The sequence below is a fragment of the Etheostoma spectabile genome, unplaced genomic scaffold (assembly GCF_008692095.1).
Source record: "Etheostoma spectabile isolate EspeVRDwgs_2016 unplaced genomic scaffold, UIUC_Espe_1.0 scaffold00000125, whole genome shotgun sequence".
Taxonomy (NCBI): domain Eukaryota; kingdom Metazoa; phylum Chordata; class Actinopteri; order Perciformes; family Percidae; genus Etheostoma; species Etheostoma spectabile.
The window spans coordinates 23,768-32,418 of record NW_022602555.1 but is presented as its reverse complement, the minus strand read 5'-3'; the positions used below and the strand labels follow the sequence as shown (position 1 = coordinate 32,418).

Below are 8,651 nucleotides of genomic sequence, written 5' to 3'. Positions count from 1 at the left end.
CTGCATCCATCAGGGATTTTGAATCTAAACTTTATTCCTTTCTTATATTCTACATATTAGATAGATATAATAGATTATATTAATATGTTGCACATACCATATATCTTATTACATCGGTGTACAAAAGTTTAAGTCATGACATTTAAGTCATGGTTTGTACTGTGAGCAACAATAGTTTTTTTAGAATACTGCTGCACCGCAGACAGAATCGGATAAAAATCACAGATTACGGTTTGGAAATCCCATTTCTGTTGACAAGCAGAAACAGGGTAAAATGATGTTGTTGACAGGTGCATAAATCAAGTGCCTTTCACTGCAGAAAGGCCACTTGACACTGAGGAGTGTAATTCAGGTCTCTTGAGGCAACAGGTTGTCATCCAGGTTTACCTTCCTGCACGTTACCCACATCCACACTGCTAAAGTGAGCTTGAGCAGGGCCCATAGGGACAGATTTACACAGCCTTTTTTACCTTTGCTCTAGGTACACTGCGTTACTTATCTAACAGATGCACTAGCCAAGAAGCACAGTTTGGTTGTCATGTATGTTAAAAGCTAGCAATCAATTCATCCAGATTGCAAGCACAACAACAGTGAAGGATACTGATAATTTGTATTAAATTTGGACCTTATGTCTCATGTCGTTCAGAGGAGGTTAAAACAGAGAAACCAAATAGTAGAATCTTACAAGAAGAAAGGACACTGACATAAAATGATTTTCATTGCAAAGACGCAGTAACTATAAAAAACGATAATTGACAAACTTTATTTATTTCATCAGTTTTGGTGAAAGCCGTGAACACAGCAGTGGATCTGATCGTGGCACACTTCGCACCAGTCGAGATCCAGATGTAAAGGTAAATGTTTTTGGTGGATCAGATTGATGACTACTGATTGACAAGATTAAAATTGAGGGGTGACTCTACTGGCGGATTAAAGCTCACGCCAAGATTTGGAGGTCATACTAGTCTTTGCACAACAATATGTAACACCACTTCAGTGTTGTAAAGTACAAAAGAACATAAAACCTTTCAGATGGTAAGTTACATGGCCATCCATTTACTTGAATCACCATTTGTCTTTGCCTTGTCTGGTTCATTCATGCAATCAGCAGCGATTATGTTGGTGTATAAAATGTTCATTCAGCCCTCATCTTAAAAATATTTTGCCTGTTCCTAGGTGTGTAGTGCACATGCATTCAAGCTTAATGTCGGCCACATCATGTTTAGGACTCATATGTCCTTAAGATTATTTGAGGTATTTGACTTTACAGTTACTCTATTAATTAGACAGTACATAAGCCATGGACCCAACACCATAAACATTTTCAGAAATGTATTTGGTCCCTTGTGACTTTTGCTTTCTTCACTGGCTTCAGTCAGGAAACTGAATTACTGGCACATAATGTGTTCATTTACATAGAGCTGATAAGACAGCTGATAAACTGGGTTGCAGATCAGTCTAATCCAGAGAACTAAAAAGCAGGAATCTACAGACTTATCACCAGTCATTGATTTAAAACTTATGAACACATGATATATTTACTTTTCTTTATTACATATGACTATATGCTCAAAGGCAGGAAAAAAAGACCCATAAGATCCCACATTTTGCCACACAATTCCCTGATTTGTTTCACTTTCATTTTCTTTATCCCCTAATGTTTCTCTGCAACCCTGCCAGGCTAAGCTGGGAAACAGCTGGGTGAGTCCCAACGTGGGTCACCTCATCCTGAAGTACCTTTGCCCGGCTCTGCATGAGGTGCTGCAGGACGGCCTGAAGGCCTACGTACTGGACCTGATCATCGGACAGCGGCGTTGTCAGCCCTGGAGCCTGGTGGAGGCCTCCACACAGCTGGGTGAGAACCTCATTCTGAGGGCCAGTTAAAATGGCTACACATCAAAACGTTAGTGAGGCAGTGAGAAGTACCAGTATCATGCTTAATACATGTTTAAATAACCATAACCATAACACACTGTCACTGTCTAAAATAAGCCACAAATGGTGTTTGGTTATAATTTAAATGTAGAAATCTTTCCCATCATCCCATCATCCTCCTTTTACATTTAAAAGAGTTTCCTGGTCAGAAAAGGTATAATATTGAGCATTTCAAATGTAAGCTTCCGCAGTTCAGTTCAGTTTAGTTTATATTATTAAATGGGAAAGTGCAAATTAATAAAACACATGATTTCCCATGGGTTAAAAAAGCCAGAATTAGCCAAAAAGCTATTTTTCATCTGTAGTCTACTGCCCTCAATGTTAAAAAAGTTTCACATAAACAGAAAAGAACAAAACACAACGCAGAATTTAGCACAAGACACAACACAGAAGCAGAAAGACATACAATAAAGCAAAACAGAGTATAAGGTGAAAAAATATTAGAATAGACACAGCTGTTAAGAACAATACAAGCAGTATTAAACTAGGAGGAAAATAAGTAAAATTCATATATGTGACTCTACAAACTAACAGAATAAATGTATTATAATAGTTTTAGTGCTGAAATGTACAGTACATGTATTGACCATCCAGTGTTTTATCTGCATATGGAGGATATCTGGTCAAATAAATAATGTTCAGTAATAGTAATCATATGAGGTAATTAGCTGCTTCTGGGTAACATATAACGTAGTGAAAATGTGTTGTATGCTTGTCTCTGTCAGGCCCGTCAACACGTGTTCTCCACAGCCTGTTCTCCAAGGTGAGCCAGTACTCTGAGCTCACAAGCCACAGAATGAGACTCAACGCCTTCATCTTCGGCCTGCTCAAGTGAGTTATTTCTCTTTATCCCGGTTTTTACTGTCATTGTCATCCACATATTCTTTCCAGTGATGGTTCTCATCCTAGGGTCAGGATCTTTAAAGCAGCTATAATCAATAGTTTTAAACCAAAAACTAAGTTAAAAAAAGTAAATATTAGTCTTGCAGCAATACTCCCATTGGAAAAAATAATTGATTCGCAACATCAGATTCTTATAGTAACTCGTTGCAAAATGAAAAATAACACCTGCATGTAGGTGCAAGTATCTGCTAAACTAAATGCTTTGTTACATACTATAACTGACTCATGTGTTTAAAAGGCATCTTGGTTCAGTCATGTTAGCTTATTATATTTTGAGAGACTTTATTCTACCAGATCAATTTCAAACCATACAACTGGTGAATGATAGACTCAGTTGTGAGTGTAACAATGCCTAACATTCTCCTGTAGGAGTGATGATGCATTTATGCTACTGCAATTAAAAAATAATCATTTGTTTCCCCTTGTATTTTAGCCTTAAATCTTTGGAATTCTGGTTTAATCACCTCTACACACATGAAGGTAAGACTCAGCTGTTAACCTTTGTACCATTTATCAAGCTTTAGATACCGAGATAGTTATTTGATGTCCACAGTCTTGCTTCATCTAAATCTTGTTCCTGTTTTGTTTCACTTTCGTCAGATATTATAGCAGCCCACTACAACCCATGGGGTTTCCTTCCCCTGTCACAGGGGCCATGCCAGCCACTCTTTGAGGAGCTACTCCTGCTGCTGCAGCCACTGTCACTCCTCCCGTTTGACCTGGACCTGCTGTTTGAGCCACATCTACTCCAAAAGGGCCAGGAGCATCTCCGTCGCAAGGAGCAGCTGTGCACTGCAGGCCAGAGTGTCGACCAATCAACTCGTTCTACCTTCCAGCTCATGAGAGGATGGAGCACCACTGTTAGCGAGATGGTCAGAGACTCAAGTGCAGAGGTGAGGAAAGAGAGGGCGGGTCTGAGACGAGAGGGAACGTGGCCGAGGATTGAAGGGTTGGATCTAGACGAGAGGGAGCGGGAGTGAAACCAAGGTTAAGGAGTGAGGTGGCAACAACTGACAGCATGACAGCCAGGTCTGTTAGACCAGACCAGATGGAAGTAGGGTTTGCCAATCTCTGGAAGGAGAGGGGGGTGAGTGGACAGAGAATGAAAGGCGTAGGACAAGAGAGCCAAGGAGAAGGTGAGGACGGACAGGAAAAGGACAGGAGTAGAGAAAAAGAGAAGGATATAGCAGAGGAGGGGCGTCAGCGGCAAGAGAGACAGGCGGGTTGGTGGTACCAGCTCATGCAGTCCTCCCAGGTTTACATCGACCAATCCACAGAGGGGTCAAAGTTGTTAAGACTGAGAAAAGGAAGAAGTCGTCAGAAAGAAGACATAACCAGCTACCGCCCACCAGAGAAGGAGTGGTGGAGGGGGCAGAGTCAAGCCAAGATGGGGAGGGGTATAGAAGCAGGAAAGCAGCAATAGCTCTAGCGGGGAGTCAGCTGGATCCGGGGAAGGCCTTCGTGGATGGGCAGCCCACCAGACTCTGTTCTCAACCAGGACAAAGAGACAAAACCTATGGAGGCTACAGGGACTGGAAGTCAAGCTGCAGCCCAAGAGGAGAGCCACACACAGGGACAGAGTCTGCGATGGGGCAGGCTCTTTGGATCTAGTGTTGGTCTCCTTCGAGGGTGGAGGCACATGATCAGAAAGCGAAAGCTCCAAAGACCAGGTAAGTTTTAAGGAGAAGTCCCATGATATTCAATATTTTTCTTTAACAAATCTCATAAAAAAAAAATTAATTAATCTACTAACAATTTATTATGTGTTAATCAAAGCCTGATATATTGTGTTCCACTGTGCCATAAAGCTCTATTGTTGTCCAAAAACTATTAAAAATACACTGTTGCACTGGGAGACATGTACCTTTTATTACCATGAACACTCACACTTTTGATTTTATTTTACTGGCGTTGTTATAGTTCCATAAATAGTTACTAGCGCAATTTAAAAGACAATTGAATATTTCTTGCCCTGGGACGCATTCCTATGTCCCAGTGTTTTGTTTGTAACTTTTCGTGAATGTTATGTTTACATTTTTTCTGAATATAAAATTAAAATGTGACCACAAAAATATGCACTACTTTCTCCTGTATGAGTAAACTAAATCCTACAGTGCCCAGCTGTTTTAGGAACTAAGCCTTATTTTAAATGAAACTACCGGTATACATGTGTAAGCTGTTTTACGTCTTCAATTGGAATTATTGGGCTTGGCTTTGCATCTTTTTGTGGGATTTGTTGCCAGTAAGAGAAATATGTTAACATCAGCCACATCTAAAAAATTTAAAAACTCAACCAAAGTCTAATTTAGCTATCGGTGCAGTTCATTTCAAATTTATCCGCACTGTGTTTTTCTTTCTCAGGCCACCATCAGGTTGGCTTTCTCTGGATAGCTCTGTTCTTGACTTTGTAGCTCTGACTATTGGCGCTGGGAGTGGGAAGAAGGCAGAGCCTCCAGCCACACCCACTCACACCCAAGCCACACCTCCACCAACCTCAAGCCAACCCACTGAAGCCAGACAACAGTCTCCATGGTAAGCAGATAGTAAGGTGTTGTTAATTCATCCATTCATCCAATTTTATACTTCAATAGAAAGCTATAAGAATTCTCAACTCACCGTCCATTTATTAATAAAAAGGCTCCTAAAATTCAGAGACTTTGTAAATTTCAAAAGAGCACAAATCATCAAGGTCAAACACAAAAGACTATATAAAATATAGACGTTCTCTCAAACAATCCAAAATGTCAAAAAAACTGTGTGTAGCTCACTTTGTAATTGAATAGGCAATCGTAAAAAAATGTTCTACAAAAAAAATATAGTATAAAGTTACTTTTGACATCAAATTAATTATTTTTTGATTAGTGGATGAGTCATTCAGTTTTCAAAATGTCATAAAAACAGTGAAAAATATCCACAACAGTTTTCTAAATCCCCAGGTGATGTCCAACAGTCCAAAAATGAAATATGTTCAGATTTCTATGACATAAGACAAAGAAAAGCAGGAAATCATCAGAATGGAGAAGCTGCAACAAGGAAATATTTGCTTTAAAAAAAAACTTCATCACCACCATCAAATTAGTTGCCTGTTGTCTGTCCAATTACTAACAGTTTTTGTTCCCCATGTCCTCCGTCATTCTACAGTGAAGTCCGAGCATTGTGCCACCACATAGCCACCGAACCAGGCCAGCTGAGCTTCAACAAGGGTGATGTCCTGCTGGTCCTGAGCAAGGCCGATCCAGACTGGCTGCTGTGCTCCTTGGGCTCCACCCAAGGCTTGGTTCCCATCATCTATGTTACCCTCAATAGCATGGAGGACAGCCGGGACAACACTGGACTATGAGCTAATGCTGCTCCAAGAGGAATTAATGCAAAATGAAGGCAAACGGCTTTGGAGACGGAGGGTATCCCTGCCACACACCTACTGAAACAAAAACCTGTTTTTGAGATAACTGTACATTGGGGATGAAAAAAAACATTGTAAATTTGAAGATAATGAAGATGATGTACAGACACATGCAAAGGGAAGCATGCAGGCTCAAACACAAACTAACATCTACTTCAATTGTACATCCAGACAAGTATGCATGCATACATTCAAAAACCAAAAGACCAGACAGGACACCCAAAGACACTCCAACACGCGCTTCTCTCTCTGCGTAAAGTTCCGCTACTAGCTTAACTATGGGACTGTCCAGTCTCTATATCATCCATCTATACTTGTGACAAAAAGGAGGGGCTATTTAAAGTTGGTAAACTTCATAATAGGATATTATAACATGCCAAGCTGCACTTTGCTGTACTGTGTATACCTTCACCTAGCTGTTCCACACTCTAAACACAGTGCTCAGACCAACGCCGGGGGCTGTTTGGTGTCCTGTTGCTTACTTGGTGCCGATTTATCTTTTTGTGTAGAAACCAGTGAATCCTTGCTTTGTTAATTAGATTTAATGTGGTTGATGTAAAAGCAAAGACAAAAAACATTTTGAACCACGTCCTCTCCAGTTTTTCAGGATTCAGCATATAAATATTAGGACAGTAGAAACCACATAGGAGTTTGTTTCGATGGCTGTTCAACCCGAGAGAAAAGAAGGAAAAAGGACAAGTTTAAATCTGTTTCCATTCTCCATCTATCTTATTTGATCGCTGCTTGGCAAAGCCTGCTTATATGGAGACAAAGGGATGGATCGACTTACAAGCAAGTTGCCTTTTTCTTCTTCTATTTCTTTTCTCACAACACCCGCCACAGCTAGCATGAATCAATGGCTGACATTGTTTAAGTGCATGTAACCTTGCAAAAATGTGGTTTCTCTCATTGAGAGTAGGACACTTAATGTATTTTGAAGAGGACACATTCAAGCGAGTGGCTGCAGTCTAAGCTGTACATGTGCATTTGATCTAATGCTACATTCTGTAAATGCAAAATATGACTTACACCTGTGGTGAGTTCTATTTATTTATGTATTTAGTTCAGTTAGCAGAGGTAAGCATCTAATGACGTTTTTCCATACATGGTACCTGTTCGACTGCTCTTCTCAACTTGGCGCCCCGTCCTTTTTCCATTGCAGATTGGTACCGCCTCAGGCAAACGTGGCTGGTCGTCATAGCAGGAAACTGGCGTGACATAACGCGACACACACACACACAGAACGTCGAAGGTGTGTTGTTTTTGATTCTCGGCATTTGTGGCCGTTGCCACAGCCAGAAGACAAATTTAGTTTCAAAACACCGCTGGATAAACTACTTCCACATGGCGGGTTTGTTCAGGACACCCCCCCCCCCGTCTGTCGCTAGCGACGATGACGCAGTGATTAGTGACGATTCTTTCCGACCAATCAGTAGTCTGCAGGTTTTCATGTCACCTTTTGGTACCCCTTGGGCTGAGTTGGTACTATAAAAAGTACCTGTTAGCAGGTACCAGGGACTTTTTTTTGTAATGGAAAACCAAAAAAGGCGAGTATAGTCGAGGAGGAACCACGTAGTGGAAACACGCCCTAAATGGACAGTTGCAGAAAAACAGGGAAGGATGTCCAATGAAAGCAAAGCATAGCTGAGGAGATGTATGGAGGCCTTTTTTTGAATGTGTTGGGGATCCAGCCTGGAACATGCTAACTAATTATATGCATTTAGAGAGTAAATTATCTTATTTATGCCTTAAAGCGCTTGAGGAAACCAAGGGAGACTTGCCCTGTTGGACACTTCAAGGCTAGTGACCTAATACTTTTCTGACGTTACATTTTGTATATATGCTATGACGTGTCAAACTTGACATTTCCCCAGATTTATGTCTACAAAGATTGCTGTTGACTAATGAAAAGTATAGAGATGTTACAGAGGTGATATTTTTTGATGTTTAAAGGGAAACCCCAACACATTTTGTGACATTTTGCGACGTGGGCATTTCTGTGTACAGGACATGGCACCTTTCAATGCCCAGATGTAATGTGGCCTTAGGATCAAAAATGATTTAACGAAGAACTAAAATTACGGCTAAATACTGAAAACCTGGATAGATGTTGAGTGTGTACTGATGCATACTCCAAATATTTCACAATATAAAAGGGTTAAATCAGTGTACATTTATTAAATAAATGAATGCTTGTGTAGTTTTTGAAAAGCGTACATAGGATATAATTTTACCGTTTCTATTGTCTTTTTCTTTTCATCATTGTACAGTTTTTATAGCATTTAATTTCAGCATTCACTGAACTGTATATATATTTAAATCCTTTAATTATTAATTTCCATCATAGAGTTACATGTACGAATGTTATTACTGATTTAATAATACATTTTATGATAAATACAGGAAGCGA

The 8,651-nt window shown here is 40.1% G+C and overlaps 1 pseudogene; it reads left to right on the top strand.

The window, feature by feature from the left end:
* Nucleotides 1-778: 778 nt before the first annotated feature.
* LOC116674394 (iporin-like) lies at nucleotides 779-6,828 on the top strand (annotated as a pseudogene).
* Nucleotides 6,829-8,651: the final 1,823 nt, after the last annotated feature.